The sequence below is a fragment of the Mercenaria mercenaria genome, unplaced genomic scaffold (assembly GCF_021730395.1).
Source record: "Mercenaria mercenaria strain notata unplaced genomic scaffold, MADL_Memer_1 contig_603, whole genome shotgun sequence".
In the NCBI taxonomy this organism is placed as follows: Eukaryota; Metazoa; Mollusca; class Bivalvia; order Venerida; family Veneridae; genus Mercenaria; species Mercenaria mercenaria.
The window spans coordinates 22,457-45,840 of record NW_026463486.1 but is presented as its reverse complement, the minus strand read 5'-3'; the positions used below and the strand labels follow the sequence as shown (position 1 = coordinate 45,840).

The window sequence follows — 23,384 nt, the reverse complement described above, 5'->3', positions numbered from 1 at the left end:
GGCGCATAACATGCGAGATTGTCGGCTTATATGGAAATTCCAAATGAATTCATATTATTGTTTGTTTTGATTGATAGAATCCTGTTTTACTGCCCTTTCAGTATTTCAGTTGTGTCAGGCAGGTAGACAAGCTTACTGCCGCTCATTGGCTGTTTTTTGATTAAAAATATAAGCATTCTTAATTTATTAAGACTTATTATACAGCCATTCTATTCAAACTTATTCTTTCTAAAATACGTGTAAAATAAAAGCTCAGTACATAATCAGGATCGGGAACGGATTTAGCATCTTTTTGAGTGATCGTTCTCTAGTGTATACTGCTAGTTTCTATTTGGACCAACATTGCAAACTTTAATATATTTTTATTGAATTTTAGGAAAGACAATATTGTGAACCAAACCGCGAAACAAACGGCATCTGGACGAACATTCATCATTCTATATCGTTATGTCGTCATGTAAACGGAAGGGGCACCTGTCCGTGATGGCATGTTTAAAATTCATAATTTAGTCGTTTCTATTCAGGCTTTTTTCCCCGTCCTGTGCAACAAATAACAAATAACAGAAATATTTAAATGAAATGAGCCGCGCCTTGTGAAAACCAACATACGGTGGCTTTGCAGTCTGGTCAGGATCCATGCTGTTTCGCTAACGGTTTCTTAAATTGCAATAGGCTTTAAAAGCAAACAACATAGATCCTGACAAGACTGCGCAAGCTGGTCTGGATCAAAGCTAGTTGCAAAGCCACTATGTTGGTTTTTTCATGGCGCGGCTCAAATAACATATGTTAAAACAGGAAGAACGGTAACCATTTATGTAAATGTTTTGACGTGTAATCTTTGCAAACACTACACGGCGGAATCTTAAAATTCATACGTAACATTCGAATTTTAAAATTCCGTTGTACTGCTTGCTAAAGAAAAATAGCGTATATATATATAAACTGTCAACTTTTAGGACTGCCTACGTGGTCTGATTCACTGAGATATCTCACTGATGGCGGACTGTAGGTTCGAGCCCCGCTACCGAATATGGCTCTTTATGTGAGAACACTTGGTAGTTTGTGTCGGAGGTTAGGGGTTTAGTACTGGTCGTTCCTAGGAACAATGTTTAAGGAAACTACCAGCCATACTGTAGAAACGAGCGTAAAAACTTGATTCAGAAAATTAATCAACTTTTTTTGACAGTCTTGCTACTGTAGTACTTACTTAAATTCTATAAATCTGCCTTTAATTGTATCATTAATACAATTTAAAAGAAATTCACATTCGGATAGAACTGTGCGGAAATGTTTGTATTTTAATTATCCCATGCTTACCTAATGCAGCTGCAACGTTTATTAAATTGGGGTTCCGTAAAATGCCATAGCATTTTAGATATTTAAAATGTAGTACACTATATAGACCATACTTAGTTTCGGAAAATAGGTTTTTTCCAGTAAAGTCTTTGTTTTGAGTTTAACGCCATTTTTTCAACAGTTTTTCAGTCATATAACGGCGGGCTGTTAACCTAACCAGTTTTCCTGGATTCTGTACCAGTACAGACCTGTTCTCCGCAAGTAACCGCCAACTTCCCCACATGAATCAGAGGTGGAGGACTAATGATATCAGACACAGTGTCGTTCATCAAATAGTCACGGAGAACATACGCCCCGTCCGAGGACCGAACTAGCGATTCCGAGATCCGTAGACCAACGCTCTTACCTATTGAGCTAAGCGGATGGGCTTCAGTAAAGTCTTTTTCCGCATATTTTGCAACCATTGTCAAATACATTACCAAAATATGCATAATTGACGATTCTTCTATTTTGCTTTTCTCCGTTTTATTATCACTCCCGACACTCCCTTTCTTCAAAAACTTAACTTTTTCAGCCTTCTGAACTGTCCGTATTTATCGCGACTTATTTTAGAGAGCAGCTGAGTTTGAAAAAGGTGCATAAAGTGGCTATTGAAATGAACATTAAGAACTTCTAGTAATTCAAAAGATACGCACTTTTCAATGAAAATATTTTGGAATACTGCATGTTATGAAATGTGTAATATTTTTACGATTAGATTGAAACATTTAATTCATGTCTCATAACTGCTTGTTTATAGGTTTCCAGGTAGAATTATGACAAGCCATTTAAAATAAACACATGTAACGTTACATAACGATTACATGTCTTTTAACAACGCTGCAGTAGTCAAGTTCAAACGGTTGTACTACAAAAACGCTTCGGTGAACTTTTTTCTATTTTGGCATAGATATTAACAACATAATGAATTTTCACATACAAAAAATTTAGCAAAAATTCCACGGGCCAATTTTTTGCAAAATGGATCAGAATCGATTTTCTTCCTGAATTTTCTTAAACAACCAAATGTCTGTTTTCGAACCTCCTTCGAAAATTCAGATAGAAAATACCAGTTCATGTTAATAATCACTAAGAAATTGCTTTATTCTGTCGTTTGATACATAATCTAATGCATTGACGCCAACAATACGCTTGTAGTATCGAGTTTTATACTATTTTAGTGCTACCATTAACGGACGTAAAAAGCGCGAAAACGGGTCATGTTTGCGACGTCATGGTAACGTCATACGCATGTTTATTGCTCTAAAAGATAATGATATCAATTGGAAATATCTTCAAGTTTATTTTGGTATATAAGACAATCAGCAAATCTTAAATTTTGACAAAGTACCATTCCCCCTTAACCAAATAGATCATACTTTTTGCGGAAAAAAAAGTTCACCCTTATTTTTGGCTGGCATTTGCCTGAAATTTACGTAAGATTTACAATGGGGTAGGGGTAGGTAATTTCAAATATCTATTACAGTAGAACAGGTTTGGTTTCGATGTTTTCCTGACTGAAACATATAATAATAAGCTATAATTGAATTAAAAGTTTTCAAAATAGCTCTTTATATTATCTAGAAAATATAAATTCAAACAAAAAGAACACAAAGCATTAAAATTCACCAGTTTTTAAGTTTTTTTTTCTTAAATCTCTTAGATGCACGGTGACCAAAATATTTTTTCTTTCCATTTTGAAGCATTTTTGTGTGTCATTAGAACTGCAAAATTGTGCAAAAGTGTGAAAATCCTACCGTCAGAATTTTTCTTTGTAGACCTAAATACGTTTTTTCCATTGAAAATAAAGTGGGTGGGGTAATTATATCAACTTGTAAAAATGAAAGTGATTTCTAAGTGACATTTATGCTTATATAATACTGACATCACCTTGTATTCCTATTAACCTGTAAGACCTGAAATCTCTATAACATTAAATGGGATATTATATGTTTTATAAGTGCCACCACTTTTCGATTTTACAAAATTTCAGATATGCTTTAACCGTGGGTGAAGATAATGCCCTGATTTTTGTTTTGTTTTGGGTTTAACACCATTTTTCGACAGTATTTCAGTCATGTAACGGGATAATATTGCCCTGTAAAAGTAAAACGAGTTCGGTGACCTGTTTTTTCTTCTCTTGTTTGTCTTGGAAACTGATGTTCTTCAAGCTGACAGAGTATGAAAAAATTCTTAACGTTAGAAAAAATTCTTTCCTACATCCTCAAGTGTTGAAATGGTTTCCTCCCATAAGAAGAACAAACATGCAAATATGTAATCCTGTTGCCTTTAAACTTCACTAAGACATAAGCCTTGGACAATGAACCCTACTGATTTCGGTGCCAACAGCCCCAAGGTTAAAGTCGAAGGGGCTTTGAACATTTAACGTGAGTTCTCCTCAATAACATTACAGATCGTTCGAACTTCTTAGACCATCTAGTTTCACTTGAAAATTTCTAAATTTCTTGTGTAACGTATCAGAAAACTGACATGTATATAAATAAAATCAAAGTTATTTTTGTTGCATTATATTTATTTTACTTTTACAGTTTCTGAATGGCAATCAGCTCACTACTTGTTTCATACGAAACAACAGATGCCTTATGCATTGAGCAAACAGTACCTATTGGTTATACTTAGAATATAATTTGCACAATTCAGTTACAAGTTATGTCATTTCTATGCAAACAGTTTGTTATTACTTTTATGTGACCAACTTCCCTGTTGGTCAAACTAGTATATTTCTTGTCAAGGTAAGAATGTTATCAGCTTTGAACATACGAGGGACGTTCAATATGTAATGTTACTCCGCATGTAGTTCCATAAACGCTTATTATTTTAAGATGCGGTTTTCCGCACATTATACAGCAATTTATTGCCAACACAATGATATATAAAGTTAAAAAATCAGTTGATTCATAGTAAAAATGTAATCATTTGAGTGAGGTGTACTTGGGTATACTAGACAATTTTATGTTCAAAATATTGAGATTGTAATATGCAATTCCTTGATTCTGCTATTCAATAACTAGAACTATAGTTCATTTTTCAGTTTAAACAGATAAAACAAATCATGATCTTCACAAAAAACATATGAAAACTAAAATAAAAAAGTTTATAACAGTTTTAAATTGAGTTTGTATATTTTTGCTCGAAAAATGATAAGGTGAGTACAATAAGCCTCTGCAATTTTGTCAGGCGCGATAATCATCGTTTAAAAAGTTCTTGTATTTTAAGTTAATACTAGTATCTTAATTCTCGATTGCGAAACTAGTTCTTACAACTTTGATTAATCACTCTCAACACCAATTCCAAATGGAATCAACCTCGAGTTTAGATTTTTTAGTTGTGTTGTAAAATTAAAAATGCAATAAATAGTTTAAAACAAACGCAAACTCATCACAAATTGCTGTACCTCGTAGAAAAATGATAGAATTTTGTGATTTCACAAGTTATTCTAATTTTCTGATACTCTGGATGCCCAGGACAAACCTAAATTAGAATTATGGTCCAGTATACCTGAGCACACCTCACTGAAATGATTATATTTTTACTATGAACATGCAGATTTTTACAATTTATATAGCATTTTGTTCCCAATAAATTGCTTTATAATGTGCCGAAAACCGCATCTAACAAGAGCTGTCCGTAAGACAGCCAAGCTCGACTATTCGAAATATTGTCCCAGAAGCAGGAAAATATTACCCAAAAAGGTTAAATATCAAAAGAGTTTTAAGTTCAAAAGGGGGAATAATTTGACCAAAATGCATATCAGTTATGGGACTTGCTGCTATCAACTAGTTTTATAACCCCGAAGGCACATGTGAAGTTTCAATTCAATATCTGCATTAGTTTTGGAGATAGAAACTTGCATGTAAAACTTTAACCAGAATTTTCAAAGTCCAAAAGGGGGCATAATTTGCCCAAAATACATGCCAGAGTTATGGGACTTGATCCAGTGAGGTTAGTAATTGATCTAGAAAAAGTAAAAATAAGTTTCAAATCTATATGCCTTTTAGAAATAGCTGTATGTACTTGCACGCAAAACTTTAACCAGAATTTGTTATGTCCAAAAGGGGGCATAATTTGGCCAAAATGAATGTCAGAGTTATGGGACTTGCTGCTATCAACTACTTTTATAACCCCGAAGACACATGTGAAGTTTCAAATCAATATTTGCATTAGTTTTGGAGATAATAACTTGCATGTAAAACTTTAACCAAAATTTTCTAAGTCTAAAAGGGGGCATAATTTGCTCAAAAAACATGTCAGAGTTATGGGTCTTGACCCAGTGAGGTTGGTAATTGATCTAGAAAAAGAAAAAGTAAGTTTCAAATCTATATGCCTTTTAGAAATAGCTGTATGTACTTGCACGCAAAACTTTAACCAGAATTTTCTAAGTCCAAAAGGGGGCATAATTTGGCCAAAATGAAGGTCAGAGTTATGGGACTTGCTGCTATCAACTAGTTTTCTAACCCCGAAGACACATGTGAAGTTTCAAATCAATATCTGCATTAGTTTTGGAGATAGTAACTTGCATGTAAAACTTTAACCAAAATTTTCTAAGTCCAAAAGGGGGCATAATTTGCTCAAAATACATGTCAGAGTTATGGGACTTGACCCAGAGGGGTTGGTAATTGACCTAGAAAAAGAAAAAATAAGTTTCAAAGCTATATGCCTTTAATTGATGGCTGTATGTACTTGCATGCAAAAACTTAACCAAGGTGTGACGCCGACGCCGACGCAGACGCCGACGCCGACGCCAGGGTGAGTAGAATAGCTAGACTATTCTTCGAATAGTCGAGCTAAAAATGATAAGCGGTTACATAACTACATACGCAGTAACATTACATATTGTACGCCCCTCGTAATAACAATTGTCTAAGATCATTCCGAATTTATGCATGTATTCATACTGTTGAATGTAACATGTTTATGATCTTTGTTTTTCTTTATGAATTTGTGTTTACGTTTCAAGTTTGTTTAATAAATATTTTAACGAACATGATTATTTGTTCTTTACCAAAGTAAAACATGGCTTTTAAAATATTTCTATTCAAATAATGTTTTGTAAAATAAATCTGCCACAACAGAACCTACTTTAACCATTCAGTATCAATGTCCAGTCTTTTCTGTGGCAGTAATTTTCTCTTATCACATTTATGCAGTAACTAGTTGCTTCTTTTAATGTCAATAACTCTTCGTCTGTCTGGCTTTTCTCTTTCCTCTTAATTTAGCGTCAGAAATGTGGTAATGCAAGTAATTGTATAATTGTTTAATCTTTAGAAGAGTTTTAAGACGGTTTTCCAAAACGAACTTGTATTCTTCACTATACCTCATATTACCAAGTTGTCGATGGAAAAATTTATACTAAAGGAAACTTTCCTCGGCAAACCAACTTATTAAAAGCTATGTATTCATCTATTTTGTCACATTCTTTCAAAGATTTATAACAGTGTGTACTCTTTTAAAACCTGGTCTTTCCACGAATTGCGCTCTGTGTATTATTGGTGGTTCCGTGTAACACCGCCATATGACTACAGCTGTGGGTGTCTCTAAATTACATTTTGGTACTGGTAGCATGTGCCATATGATGTGCATGATGATGAGGAATAACTAATTTAAGTTTGAAACAAATCCATCAAGTAATTACAGAGATAAAGAGAAAGTGCACCAAAACTTTAACCAACTGGTGCGGACGTGGAAGGACACCGGCACCGACGCCGGGTCGAGTAGGACAGCTCTCCATACTTCGTATAGTCCAGCTAAAACTTATTGCATACTATGGCACTATTTTCCCGAGAATTACGATTTAAAGCTTATTACATATATTTCAACGAAGTAAACGGTATAAATATCAATGTAAAAACATTACGTATCTGCAGGGCCACAATACATTACTGTTTTATACTTTAAAAAAAAATGATAATGTACATTTTGTAAGATTTATTCTATAAACTTCGGGGATAATGTCAACGTCACTCAGTACAATAAAATGTGATACAGGTCAATATACACAGTACATCGTCGGCGCCCATTTATGGCCGATTTCTCCATTCTTTGAACATTTGCAAAGCTGAAATTTTACACATATTTTCTTTGTACGTAACTAAATAAGTCGTATGATTCGAAGTTTTCACCACAAGGCAATAGGCGACGATATCAAGAACATGTACACAGCACGCATTTATCAAATGATATCATATTACCATAAATTTTAGCGTTTCCAATTAAGATTGCCTCATTTTACGCTTATGAAAGCATATTCATAGTAGTTGGTTACTAAATATAAAGTACCTTTTTTCTAAAGTAGTAAAATAGAGTAGTAAATTGAATTTTTATTTACCTTGTTGACAAAAATCATTCACGTATTCGGACAATACCTTATCACAAAATGGCAATATCCGGAGTAGGCATCCCCATCGTGTTTGTTGTCAAGCTCAGATTTATATTATTGCGCATATACACATCTAATCACTACTTCAGTACTTTAGTACTATTTCATTTTGGCTACGCATACTGATTTCTTGATGCAATATTCTGGACCGCTGTCGTTATTCTTTGAAATACTACTGAAATTATATTTACCCTTTCTGTCATGCGATGTGGCCTGTCAAAACCAGTCATGGAAGCTCTGGATGATTTTCTTTCACAAGGCATTGTACATCTCTTTCATGTTGTCAACCTGTCTGTCCACGAAAGTAAAACAAAGATAAATACGCATCTTCATTTGTAGCTATTTTGGTCAGAACTTCAGAAAAAAACAAAATATTTCTCTACATAAAATAACCATTCATAATAAGTTTTATCAGCATTTCTAGCGAGATTTCTCTTATCCTGAAGGCTGTCTATAGGCAATCAAATAAGAGTTGTCACATGAGACAGCACGCTTGACTATTTCGATGCTGGGTAGTGAAAATGGTTTGTGTCAAACGAATTATTTAATAAGACAGATGAAGATAAAGTTATTAAAACATTAAATAAGTACAATTCTAAGCAAAAAGGGGGCATACTTCATGAAATATTGGTGGAAGAGTGATGCACCTTGTGTCATATCATGTGGGTGATGATGTGTAACAACACTTAAAGTTTAAAGTTTGAATCAAATCCACTGAGTAATACCCAAGATAGAGTGAAAGTGCACCAAAATTTTAACCTGAAATTCTAAGTAAAAAGGAGATAATTCATGAAATACTGGTGCTAGAGTTATGGTCCTTGTGTACTTTGGTTTGAATGATGAGACCGAACAAATATTTTAACTTTGAATCAAATCCTCTCTGTAATAAAAGAGATATGGTGAAAATGCATCAAAATTAACCTTAAATTCTAAGTAAAAGGGGGCATTATTCATGAAAAATTGGTGCCAGAGTTATGGACCTTGTGGTGTGGATGGTAAGGTGGTGCAACTGTTTTAAGTTTAAATCAAATCCATTTAGTAAAAACAGAGATAAAATGAAAGTGCACCAAACTTTAACCTGAAATTCTAAGTAAAAAGGGGCATAATTCATGGAAAATTGGTTCGTTCCAGAGTTATGGACCTTGTGTCATATGATGTGGGTGATGATGTGGAACAACTATTTTAAATTTGAATCAAATCCATTTCTATTAGTAATAAATGAAATAGAGTGACTGTGCACCAAACTTTAACCTGAAATTCTAAGTCAAAAGGGGGATAATTCATGACATATTGGTGCAAGAGTCATGGCCCTTGTGCCATTTGATGTGGGTGATGATGAGGAATAACTATTATAAGTTTGAAACAAATCCATCGAGTAACTACAAAGTTAAAGAGAAAGTGCATCAAAACTTCAAACTTTAAAGTGCGGACGCGGAAGGACGCCGACGCCGACGCCTGGTCGAGTAGGACAGCTCTCCATACTTCGTATAGTCGAGATAAAAATAACAAATACTGTATGGTTGACCATACTGTAACGTAACCATGGTCTTGTGACTGACTATAGGGTATGTAAACATCAGGAAATACCTAGTTTTACTTTCATCTTACCCAGCAGCTTGGAAGCACGTAGTCTTAAAATCATCGTTACAATCAAGCATCTATAAAGCTTGTATCTTGCATGATAGTGGCCTTTATTACTAGGCGGGAAAATGGCACTATATGTTGATGTTGACTACATTCCAGCGGACAACTGAGGCATATCCGGGGAATTACTGCCATCGTACCTTACGTATAAGCAGCTGCCAGACAGCCCATTTTGCTCAATAAAGCAGGCGCAGATCTACATTTTGCAAGGTTAGGCGCAGATCTACATTTTGCAAGGTTTGAGTTCGGACAAAGAGCGAGACGTATGTTCTCCATAAGGATTGATTAAAGGTATTGTGTCTGAAATCATTCGTCCTCCAACTCTGATTCATCTGTTCAAGTTGAGGAGTGATGTTTGTACTGGTACAGAATCCAGTAAAACTGGTGGGTTAACTATGAAAAACAATGATTAAACAAAAGATACTTTACACTATAATTATTGTATTTTATGACCAGGCCCTTCCCCAGCCGCATAAGGCGCCCCGCTACCGCGGCGCTTAAAACACAAAATATACCTTCCCGCAGCGCTTAAATATCCCGCGCGGTGCCTCAATTATTAGCGCAGCATCTTAAATCAGTAAGCGATTTCATCCCCGTGAGATACCTCAGGTAAATCGATCGGGGCAGTTTATATGAATACACAGAGTAGCTAGCTGTTTACCGTGTACTGATAAGGGTTTAAATACGACACGTGTTGACGAAAGTCTGTGTTTTTACAAGTTTGGGTACAGGAGTGATTGGAATATAATTAGTTAAGGATTATAATTAGTCTATGCAAAGAAATGGGATAACAGTTGGTGGCGGCATGCATGGGTAAGTTGATTGTTATCGAGTAATAATTAGCAGAGAAAGGCAACTGTATTAAAATGACCAGTGATTCTTTGACTGTTTGAAGTTTGAAATCATAATTTGTTCCCGATAAACTGAAGCAAACTTTTTCGAGGATGTTTAATTACTGTTGTTTAAGGTGCTATTAATTTCTAAATATTAAACTTTATCTACTATGATATTTTTGTTTCACTTTGCTTTTGTATCTCTCAAAGTAAACATAAAAAGACCAAATGATACAAGTTTCAGTGGAATAACAAAATTTAGGGCAGGTTACCTAACCATCGTTCCTGGACAAGACCAGTTCCAAATAAACTGCCTACTTTCTCGCATAAAGAACCGGGCTAATCGGTAAAAGCCCTGGATGAATGAATTCTCTTCTGCTGTATTTCAAGGAAGTCAATAGTCTATTTCTATGCTAAATAAACATTGATTTATTTAGAATCTCTATTTACTGAATATATTTACAGCATCATGTATGGTCCAAAGAATTTTAGAAGAAAAAAACAAGAAACTTATCAACAACAAAAAAGTTATGATTCATTTTGTCAAGTCATTGAAACATGTCATTGTAACTTATGTTTCATTTCAGGCTCTTTCATCACACTTCTCCCTTGAAGAAGACTGGGCGGTTATTGAATGGGCACAGGCGAAAGCCACCCTTACCACAGATGAACACTTTGAGCACAATGGAGTGGATTATTGGTAATCTGTCCAAGTCTCACCCAAACCTATGCAAAGTCGCTGCTTCTACCAACCTCCACAGCTGGTGTGTATATACATGTTCTTTCTGAAACTTGCTGCTTGCAGTAAAATACATAGTTAAACTTGAAATACAGAACCTGCTTCTGTGTGTAAAAAAGCTACAGTGGTGTTGTTAACACCCACAAATATTTAACAGAAATACTGTTGCAATTCATTGTGCAGAAGAACACAAGATAAATGTCAAATCTTAGGAACTTTTACAATATAAATCCATCCTTGGTTATCCTTGCTCTGGGAAAATAACAAATACTTTTTTTTTGTACTTTCAGATTGTGAGAGTGGTTTCAGCAGTTGAATGTGTAAAGACCACCCACCATTCACCACTGAGCATGAAAGTGCTTAATCAAGTTAATGCCTTACTCATGGTGTCCATGCAGGGACAAAAAATGAATGACTTTAATTTCAGTGGTGCAGTAAAGGAATGGCACAGTGCCAAAGACAGACACTTATATAAAAAAAGAATGCCTATGTGTTGTTAGTGTTAGTACAAAAGAAGGACATATGTGTTGTTCAAAAATACTTGTAAAAGAAGTGGACATCTGTGTAGTGTATATGATATATTGATGGTTATATGATTATGTGAAAATGTAGAAGTAATGAAATACATGTTGTTGTGTTTTTTTGCATATGGTATACTTAAAAAAGCACCATTTGGGTTCGATTTTTTAAAAAAAAATCGAACAAGCGAGGGGACACCCCTCCCGCACCCACCCCTTATCCCGCCACGCAAACTTTACCCCAGCGCCTTAAAAAATTTCTGGGGAAGGGCCTGATGACATACATGTACGTACACAATGGAGTATAATGTGCATGTATATGGAGAATATAGAAATAATACAAAGTATGAAATACCTTTTTAAAAGCATCATACACATCGGTTGCCTTTTCTGTAGTTGTACACTGATCCCCGAAAAAGCAGAAAGACCTTGATACAGAACCATGAAGATCACAATAAAGTCGAAGCTAGGTTATCGGGTGAAGGAAATCTGCAGCTTCAGATCGAGAATGTCCATCCCATCCATCAGACAGCTGCAAGATATGACGGCTCTTGTTTATATGCTATGTATGGCCTACTCTAGCGACTCTACTAGAAAGACGTAGCTGTCGTAAAAATGAGAAAAGGCAACATGCCTCTCGACCTAGTGTGTTTTACACAAGTCGAGTTTTATTTTGTTTAGTTTCTTTTTTTTCTTTTCGTTTGTGGAGTACTGATAACTGTTTTCGCTTACAATGGAAAACTTCGCTTTGCAGACGTTCATGGAAAATTGAAGAAAAAACAAAAGCATGTGACTGCACTTATTTTCCTTTACTCTAAACCGATTGTTCAATTAATTCTAGCAGCGGTTCTAATGATTTTATTACTAGTGACTGGAAGGTCTTGTCATTATTAGTACTATTCAGTGTATTTTACCTACATTTATGCATGCGTTTAGGACATATATGGAGTCTTTAAAATTTCAACTTACCCGTCAATAGACAAAACTATTGCTCGGGATTTGACGTACTTAAGACAAATAGCTTAGACTAATGGTCGAGTTGCCGTCCAATTAAGTGTTTAGTACTTAACTTAAAAAAAATAAATTTACACAGACTTCAGTTCATCAAAGTTTGACTTTATTCCAGCAGACGTGTCTTGCATATTGACTGGTCATATAGTACAAACTATTGACCGACTATATAAGAAGTCATGTAACAGTATACTCTTACTAAATGGTCTACAGGCCAATAGTCAAAATTATAGTTCAAACATCGTTTTTATCCAATGACAAGCGAGGGATTTTCAAAAAAGTAAACAATTTATTTTCTTATTATTTCATAACTGAAGAAACTGATCCACTTAATCATGATGTTGTTCAAAATTAATGAGTATTCATTGTTCCGCCTACCATAGATTTCCCACATTCAAGGAGGCGGAGCAATTGCCAAAACTGGGACTGCATACAGGTCTAAAAATAAACCAGTGTGCGCTTACTATATATAAATGATTTTGTGTACAAGCAGTGTTGGCCACACCTCCCAGGGAAATCAAGTTCAAATTTTAAACTTTTTTTCTCAAAGTTACCTTTACAAAATAAAACAGAAACCGATTTTTAATAAGATATTGTAAAAAGTCACTACGTACAACTTATCAAATTAAAAGAATATATATCTTACTACTGATTTAAGGTAATTTCAAAGAAGGGTTCCCTGTGTGGTTTAGTTTACTTGAGACAGAGATGTCGCTGATTGATGAAAATGGGCGTTTTAACTATAAGTCGGTTATAGATACACATTTTGACCTTCTAATGCATAAAGTTTTACCTTCACTATGCTACGCTCCGTTTCAGCAATTAGAAAGTCAATAAATGATCTATAACCTATACTAATTGCCGAAAGTTCAAAGGAATGGGAATTACCAATAATTATAGGTTTTAATATTAGCTTTGTATCGGGTTCTTTAGCGGAAATGCTGCGCGACTTTAGTGGGACGTAATAAAAAAGAGAAATTTTGTAAGTGAAAAAAAGAAGGATCTGCCAAATAAATCTGTTGACATAAATGAAATTTCAGATCAGTATCTTCATTTGTTACGGAGATATACCCATTTTAATTTGAAATAAAGGGAGGTAATTTGACATAAAATCAGTCCATAGTTATCTACCCTGATTGGCTCAGTCCAACTAATGACAATAATGAAATTTCAAATAAGTCCTATAAGTACTTACTGATATAAATCCATTTTGATTACAGTCAGGGGAGGTAATCAGATATAAAATAACTCTGGAACCTACGATTGGATCTGATTTGTCATGAAATCCAAGATTTATTGTTGTTGAAGATATTTTGGAAGTTTGTATCAAATAAAATCATCAATGAGGTCTCTATATGGCTGCAAAAGCCAAAATAGCCAATTTTGGACCTTTAGGGGACCATAACTCTGAAACCCATGATGGAATCTGGCCAGTTCAAGAAAGGAACCAAGATCTTGTGGTGATACAAGTTGTGTGCAAGTTTGGTTAAAATCAAATCATAAATGAAGCTGCTATTGTGCAGACAAGGTCAAAATAGCTAATTCTGGCCCTTTCAGGGGCCATAACTCTGAAACCCATTAAGGGATCTGGCCGGTTCAACAAAGGAACTGAGATCTTATGGCGACACAAGTTTTGTGCAAGTTTGATTAAATTCAAATCATAAATAAAGCTGCTATTGTGAAGACAAAGTCAAAATAGCTAATTCTGGCCCTTTCAGGGGCAATAACTCTGGAACCCATAATGGAATCTGGCCAGTTCAAGAAAGGAACCAAGATCTTATGGTGATACAAGTTGTGTGCCAGTTTGGTAAAAATCAAATCATAAAGCTGCTATTGTGCAGACAAGGTCAAAATAGCTAATTTTGGCCCTTTTAGGGGCCATAACTCTGGAACCCATATTGCGATCTCGCCAGTTCAAGAAAGGAACCAAGATCTTATAGTGATACAAGTTGTGTGCAAGTTTGGTTAAAATAAAATCATAAATGAAGCTGCTATTGTGAAGACAAGGTCAAAATAGCTAATTCTGGCCCTTTCAGGGGCCATAACTCTGGAACCCATAACAGAATCTGGCCAGTTCAAGACAGAAACTGTGATCTTATGGTGATACAAGTTGTTTGCCAGTTTAGTAAAAATCAAATCATAAATAAAGTTGCTATTGTGCAGACAAGGTCAAAATAGCTGATTTTGGCCCTTTCAGGGGCCATAACTCTGAAACCCATATTGGGATCTGGCCAGTTCAAGAAAGGAACCGAGATCTTATAGTGATACAAGTTGTGTGCCAGTTTGGTAAAAATCAAATCATAAATAAAGCTGCTATTGTGCAGACAAGGTCAAAATAGCTAATTCTGGCCCTTTCAGGGGCAATAACTCTGGAACCCATAATGGAATCTGGCCAGTTCAAGAAAAGAACCAAGATCTTATGGTGATACAAGTTGTGTGCCAGTTTGGTAAAAATCAAATCATAAATAAAGCTGCTATTGTGCAGACAAGGTCAAAATAGCTAATTTTGGCCCTTTTAGGGGCCATAACTCTGGAACCCATATTGCGAACTCGCCAGTTCATGAAAGGAACCAAGATCTTATAGAGATACAAGTTGTGTGCAAGTTTGGTTAAAATAAAATCATAAATGAAGCTGCTATTGTGAAGACAAGGTCAAAATAGCTAATTCTGGCCCTTTCAGGGGCCATAACTCTGGAACCCATAACAGAATCTGGCCAGTTCAAGACAGAAACCGAGATCTTATGGTGATACAAGTAGTGTGCAAGTTTGGTTAAAATAAAATCATAAATGAAACCACTATCGTGCAGACAAGAAATTGTTGACGGACGGACGCACGCACGCACGCACGGACTGACGACGGACGACTGACGAAGAGTGATCACAAAAGCTCACCTTGTCACTATGTGACAGGTGAGCTAAAAAGAACTTAATAAAAGAATTAATGCAACGACACACACTAAATTAAGTCACGCACCCGAAAAATATTGACGTTTCCGGTTCGGGGAATAGAAACGAGTATGTAATAATTCTGACTATTGACCAGCAAGTCATTCAGTATTAAGTACATTGTTTGTATCTTATTACATGACTTCAGAGATTAGTTTTCATTTTTTTTTACTTATTAGCCCAGTAAAAACATGCTGAATGTAGACGAACTATGGACCGGCAATTCATACCAGGAGTCATATTATAATAATAAGGGTTAGTTCACAACTATTGGTGTCTTTCATTGTTTTACTGTATAATTTTGTGATTTGAATATTACATGATTTCCTAATCAACTTACTTTTTACAAGTGGAACAAAATGACTGTCCTGGATGTGACCTATTGTTATCGGCTGAACCTGATTCGTCGAACTCGGACTCTACAACCTCAAACCGCGGCAGTTTTTTTCGCATCTTTGGAGTGCGTGATGATGTGTACGGATTGTAAAATGAGTTCAGCAGTTGCTTTGCACACCCTAGAATCCATGACGTCGGAATAATTGGTCTGCAGCACCTGCAAGAAATCACTGCTGGATATACTGTCAGGATTGTCAGATCTCTGGACCAAATACGTGAGATAACAGATTGCTTTTGCAAGTTTATACAGACGGCGTCTGTATGGATATTTCGTCGAATTTTTAATGGTCTCTTTATAGATTTGCATAATACTATTTTACATGACTGGCATGTATAAACAGTCGGTCAATAACTGGTCTACAGCAGCGTTACTGCTCAATATTCTTCAAATTCATGCAGATGGCTGAACATTACAAATTCTTAGAATAGACATATTTGTTGTTATTCGTTTTCTATCTATTTTGAAGCAGCATTAAAAGAAAAGTTCACTGTTTTTTCCCCACTTTTCTAACACAATCAAGGATTGTCGCTATTAGTGACAAATGCCCTAGAAGCGTGCCCACGAATGCTACAGTTGTCTGCGCAAAAAAAAAAAATGCCAGAATAGTTTAGGTATGAAACACATTGTGACCTTGACCTTGATCCGAGAGACCAGGGTCATAAGCGCAACACACCTTCTCAATATGGTTAACATTTTTTTGTCAAATTATTTTCAAACCCTTGATAAATGGCAGAGTTATGAACCAGACAAGAAACAGACCATGTTAACCTTTGACTTCTAAGTGTGGCCTTGACTTTGGAGCTAGCTAGGGTTCTGGGTCTTGCGCATGACATGTCATCTCATTATAGAGAAAATTTATGCCAAGTAACTTTAAAATCACTTCATCGATGGCAGAGTTATGGATCGGACACAAAACAGACCATGTTAACCCTTGACTTCTAAGTGTGACCTTGACCTTAGCGCCAAGGGTCTGAATCTTGCGCATGACTTGTCGTCTTATTATTGGGAACATTTCTGCCGAAGTAATTTCAAAATCCCTTGACGAATAGCAGAGTTATAAACCGGACACGAAACAGACCCTGTTAACCTTTGACTTCCAAGTGTGGCATTAATCTTGAAGCTAGGGGTCTGGGTCTTGCGCAAGACAAATTGTCTCATTATGGTAACTACATTTGCCAAGTTATTTCAAAATCCCTTCATGGATGGCAAAGTTTTGGACCGGACACGCAACAGACACTGTTAACCTATGACCTCTAATTGTGACCTTGACCTTGAAGCCAGGGGTCTGGGTCTTGTGTATGACACGTCGTTTCATTATGGTGAACATCTATGCCAAGTTATTTCATAATCCCTTTATGAATGGCAGATTTACAGCCCAGACAAGAATTTACACGGACGCACGCACGCACGCCCACACACACACGGACGGACAGTGCGATTTTAATATACCCACCTCTGAGGTCTGGTATCTTATAAAAATCACACTGTATGACTTCCGGTCAGTCGTAAATAAATATTACATAAAGCACAGTTAATTTATTACCTCCAGGCCGCAGGTATATTGGAAAGCAACAAGTAGTGTAGCTCGCATTAATGGAACGCTGTTTTTGCAATATAGCTGGCAGACCAACATTGATGCCTAATTGTGCAAAAAGGAAGTTTTTTTTTTTTTGTAAATGCTCTTTTATTTCCTGGATTATGGGCCTTCGTTGTTTTTCCTCTATATGATATATAGAGAAGTGCTTGTGACTTGAATTCCTCATTCGTTATTTCATATAATTTATTTAAACTTTCAGCAATGATCAATATTGTTACTTAGTTAATTGTGCGTAAGGGATTTCTTAATTGCTCTTTAATTTCTTCGATTATGGCCATGTGTTGTTTTTGCTCTATATATCAACAAAGTCTAGATGAAGGCAAGAATCACATTTGATAGCTCTAGTTAAGTATTTCAATAGTCAAGGAATGTGACCAGTTGAGCTAAAAGTTATATTACACATGAAAGGGAAATATATATATTTTTGCTAAAAACAACAGAATTAACTAGAGCTATCACTAAAGGTGATGAATGTACCCCCCGCATGCACTGACACAGTACATTGCAATTTGATGCACACAAGATTGCATAATTATGTGGACTGTATGTATATAGACTGTTTTTTGTTACTATACTGTATACATACAAAGTCCCATAACTATGCAGAATATTTATCTAAAAGAATGTAACATGCACCATGCACAACTAGGGTTGGTACTGATCACTTGTGTGAAGTTTCATTAAATTGTGTGTAAGGGTTTGGTAGATTAGGCACGCACAAGATTGCAGACTGTATGTACATAGTATGTTAATAAGAAACAAAGTCCCATAACTCTGCAATTTTTGTTGCTGAAAGAACCTAACATGCCCCATGCACAACTACTGTTGTTTCTGATCACTTGTGTGAAGTTTCATTAAATTGTGTCAAGGGGATGAGGAGAGATGGTGCGCACAAGATTGTGTCTATGTATATAGTATAGTAACAAAAAAACAAAGTCCCATAACTCTGCAAAAAATTTTTCTGAAAGAACCTAACATGCCCCATGCACAACTACTGTTGTTACTGATCACTTGTGTGAAGTTTCATTAAATTGTGTCAAGGGGATGAGGAGAGATGGTGCGCACAAGATTGTGTCTATGTATATAGTATAGAAACAAAAAAACAAAGTCCCATAACTCTGCAAATTTTTTTTCTAAAAGAACCTAACATGCCCCATGCACAACTACTGTTGGTACTGATCACTTGTGTTAAGTTTCATTAAATTGTGTCAAGGGGATGAGGAGAGATGGTGCGCACAAGATTGTGTCTATGTATATAGTATAGTAACAAAAAAACAAAGTCCCATAATTCTGCAAATTTTTTTTCTAAAAGAACCTAACATGCCCCATGCACAACTACTGTTGGTACTGATCACTTATGTGAAGTTTCATTAAATTCTGTCAAGGGGATAAGGAGAGATGGTGCGCACAAGATTGCGTCTACGGACAGACGGACAGACAGACAGACAGACAGACAACCTGAAACCAGTATACCCCCCTTTACAACTTTGTTGTCGGGGGGTACAATAAATACATATTTTATAGATCTACATGTAAAACATGTAGAATGGAGTAATGCATAATGGTATAACAAACAAGAGGGTCATCATGACCCTGGATCGCTCACCTGAGTAATATGAGCTACATGTTTCAAATGTCAAACTGATGATAAAATATTAAGTCAGTAGGTCACATTCATGGTCAATGAAATTCAGTTTTATGATTTGTGTGCAAAACTGTGTATGTCATCAAAATTTCAAGGCTGTATCTTAAAAACAAGAAAGTAGGTCAGTAGGTCAAGGTCACAGTCAAGTGACATCATATTACTTGGGGTCATCAGGTAATTATAATTAAACAGTCTTGGAAATAGGATCAGATGATTTTTGAAGTATTTTTCCTATATAACTCACATAATAACTAAGTGACCCCAGGGCAGGACCTCTTTTAATCCCAGGGGCATAATTTGAACAATTTTGGTAGAGGACTACTAGACAATGCATTATACCAAATATCAAAAGCCTAGATTGTATGGTTTCAGACAAGAAGATTTTTAAAGCTTTTTCCTATACAAGTCTATATAAAACTTGGGACCCCCAGGGCAGGGCCTCTTTTCACCCAAGGGATACAATTTGAACAATTTTGGTTGAGGACCATAAGACAATGCTACAAACCAAATATCTAAGATCTAAGTGTTGTGGTTTCAGACAAGAAGATTTTTAAACTTTTTTTCCTATATAAGTCTATGTAAAACTTGGGACCCCCGGGGCGGGGCCATATTTGACCCTAGGGGGACAATTTGAACAATCTTGGTAGAGGACCACTAGATGATGCTACATACCAAATATCAAAGCCCTAGGTCATGTGGTTTTGTACAAGAAGATTTTCAAAGTTTTCCCTATATAAGTCTATATAAACCATGTTACCCCCGGGGCGGGGCCATATTTGACCCTAGGGGGATAATTTGAACAATTTTGGTAGAGGAACACTAGATGATGCTATACACCAGATATCAAAGCCCTATGCCCTGTGGTTTTGGACAAAAAGATTTTTAAAGTTTTTCCTTTTGGTTGTCATGGCAACCAGAGTTCTGCATGGAATTCAATTCTTTGAATAATTTTTAAAGGGGGCCACCCAAGGATCACTCCTGTGAAGTTTGGTGCAATTCTGCCCTGTGGTTTTCAAGAAGAAGGTTTTTTTAGAAATTGTTGACGGACGACGCACGATGCACTACGGACGACTGACGACACACGACGGACATCAAGCGGTAACAATAGCTCACCTTGTCACTTCGTGACAGGTGAGCTAATAAAAACAAGCACGCTATTCACCCATAAGTTACTTTTAGGCTGAGTGGTCTGAGTGGTCACACATACATCCATAACAATTTCTGGTCTGTATAACTTCTGGCCAAAGGAAATCTTTTGACTTGTCTGTTTCTTTGAATGTTGACGTATAACTTCCCCACGAAAGCAATGTTTTATACCTGTAATGAGCCAACAATAACACATGGTCAATTCCATTTATTTAGCCAAGACGAACCCTAGATATTTTGTTTTATATTCAGTATTGTATAACAGCGGTAATATTAGAAAATCAGCAATAAGTGTCTGATTTCTGAGTGTGCACACTATTTTACTTCCTAACGGTAATAACGGTTTCAATTTATTAGAAAAAATAAAAATTATTTTGAATTTTTTGTAGCCATGATTCGATAATAAAATTATAACAAGAGCTGTCCGTAAGACAGCCAAGCTCGACTATTCGAAATATTGTCACAGAAGCAGGAAATTATTACCCAAAATGTTAAATATCAAAAGAGTTTTAAGTTCGAAAGGGGACATAATTTGACCAAAATGCATATCAGAGTTATGGGACTTGATGCTATCAACTAGTTTTATAACCCCAAAGAAACATGTTAAGTTTCAATTCAATATCTGCATTAGTTTTGGGATAGTAACTTGCATGTAAAACTTTAACCAGAATTTTCTAAGTCCAAAAGGGGGCATAATTTGCTCAAAATACATGTTAAGAGTTATCGAACTTGAAACAGAGAGGTTGGTTATTGACCTAGAAAAAGAATAAATAAGTTTCAAAGCTATATGCCTTTTGGTAATAGCTGTATGTACTTGCACGCAAAACTTTAACCAGGATTTCTAAGTCCAAAAGGGGGCATAATTTGCCCAAAATACATGTCAGAGTTATGGGACTTGATTCTATCAACTAGTTTTATAACCCCGAAGACACATGTGAAGTTTCAATTTAATACCTGTAGTAGTTTTGGAGATAGTAACTTGCATGTAAAACTTTAACCAGGATTTTCTAAGTCCAAAAGGGGGCATAATTTGCCCAAAATACATGTCAGAGTTATGGGACTTGACCCAGTGAGGTAGGTAATTGATCTAGAAAAAGAAAAAATAAGTTTCAAATCTATATGCCTTTTAGTAACAGCTGTATGTACTTGCACGCAAAACTTTAACCAGAATTTTCTAAGTCCAAAAGGGGACATAATTTGGCCAAAATACATGTCAGAGTTATGGGACTTGACCCAGTGAGGTAGGTAATTGATCTAGAAAAAGAAAAAATAAGTTTCAAATCTATATACCTTTTAGTAATAGCTGTATGTACTTGCACGCAAAACTTTAACCAGAATTTTCTAAGTCCAAAAGGGGGCATAATTTGGCCAAAATAAAGGTCAGAGTTATGGGACTTGGTGCTATCAACTAGTTTTATAACCCCGAAGACACATGTGAAGTTTCAATTTAATATCTGCATTAGTTTTGGAGATAGTAACTTGCATGTAAAACTTTAACCAGAATTTTCTAAGTCCAAAAGGGGGCATAATTTGCTCAAAATACATGTTAGAGTTATGGAACTTGACCCAGTGAGGTTGGTAATTGACCTAGAAAAAGAATAAATAAGTTTCAAAGCTATAATATTATGCCTTTACATGATAGCTGTATGTACTTGCATGCAAAAACTTAACCAAGGTGTGACGCCGACGCCGACGCCGACGCCAGGGTGAGTAGAATAGCTAGACTATTCTTCGAATAGTCGAGCTAAAAAGTTGAAAAGCCGTGGAGAAAATAATTATATTTTGAATTATAATGTTTTTTTGTGTTCATGCATGTGTATGCACTGACGAGTACGAAATTCTTTGAGTTTTGTTTCAACGAGGGCATAATTTCGGCAGGGTTTACACATCCATGAACACCAGGGAAAAACGATTCCTGTATTGATTGCGTATGGAATAGACAAAAGCACTAACCTCTCTTACAATATGCTGAACGAATCTCTCTCTCAAGTGCTTGCCATCCTCACCATTTGTGGCACCAACAACATGAAAAAAAGCAGTTCCCATCGTAGGGAACATTCTTCAGAAGACGATACCTGAAAGTTTCTACAGTTCGAAGAAGGTTGGCCAGTTACATTTTTCTGATCATTCTCTTCTGCTTCAGCCGAAGAGATGGGCACCGATACCGGATCAGTTCTAGGCTTGAGAAAATCCTGGAAATGAAAGTCGTGATGTAGAGGATCTTGTTATCCAATTTTTAAGAGTTCAAATTTGAAAAATAACGCTGATCTTCATTTCAAATTTTATTCTGTCAATTATATGCATGCTTCTATCAAATTGTGATGTTATTTGTTTAAAAGATAAATCAAGCAGATACACTGGATTCTAGAGACTGCGGAGCGCCTGTGATAAATTAGACTCTGGTATATACCTGATTCAAGCAATTTGAATGCAAAGTATATTTAATGTATATTTTTTGTAACCATGGTAATCCTAATCGCATATTTTTGCCTAACATGATCACTTTCGGACATGCGCAGAAGACCGCTCTAGGTCTACAATGAGTAACATCGGATTCCAGACGCTAGTTACTGGTATAGGAATACACGATTAAATTCAATAATAATAAATATAAAGCCTCTATACTTATGATTAAGGACTACATGAGGTCATATAAACAATCCAATAATGCAATTCCAGCAATTGCCATTGTTTTTTAAATTATAATATCACACTCAAAACTAGTCCCTTCCACCGTGCTTGCAGACCGTGAACAAACCATTTGAGACTCAAATTTATATTTTAAATAAATAATGTAGAGAATGACTGTGTCAGGGGCTGGTATTTAACAGCTTTTGAGCATTGCCAAACAATACTTCTCAACAAGGGCTGTCCGTAAGACAGCACGCTCCACTATTCGGCAACTTGACAGTAAAATGAATATATGTCTCAATAAGAGACCTCTACTTTCAAAGGAAGATACATCAAGGGGTAATTCTGTCAAGAACACAAATTAGAGTTATTGGGATTGTTGCCACAAATGCAGATGATGATGGTAAAGATATATTTTGAGTTTCAAGTCTTTATCTTATATAGTACCAAAGTTATGTCCAGAAAACGAAGTCTGTCAAAAGTTTCAAGTATGACAAAATACAATTAGAGTTAAGGGGATTGTAACCACACATGCAGATGATGAT

The 23,384-nt window shown here is 35.8% G+C and overlaps 1 long non-coding RNA gene across 1 annotated transcript; it reads right to left on the bottom strand.

Moving 5' to 3' along the window:
* Window positions 1–15,837: 15,837 nt before the first annotated feature.
* Window positions 15,838–22,314, bottom strand: LOC123543882 (uncharacterized). Its single transcript, XR_008369660.1, has 3 exons — window positions 22,162–22,314; window positions 20,225–20,379; window positions 15,838–15,976 (listed from the first exon to the last, which is right to left on the bottom strand). It is a non-coding gene; the product is annotated as an uncharacterized LOC123543882 (long non-coding RNA).
* Window positions 22,315–23,384: the final 1,070 nt, after the last annotated feature.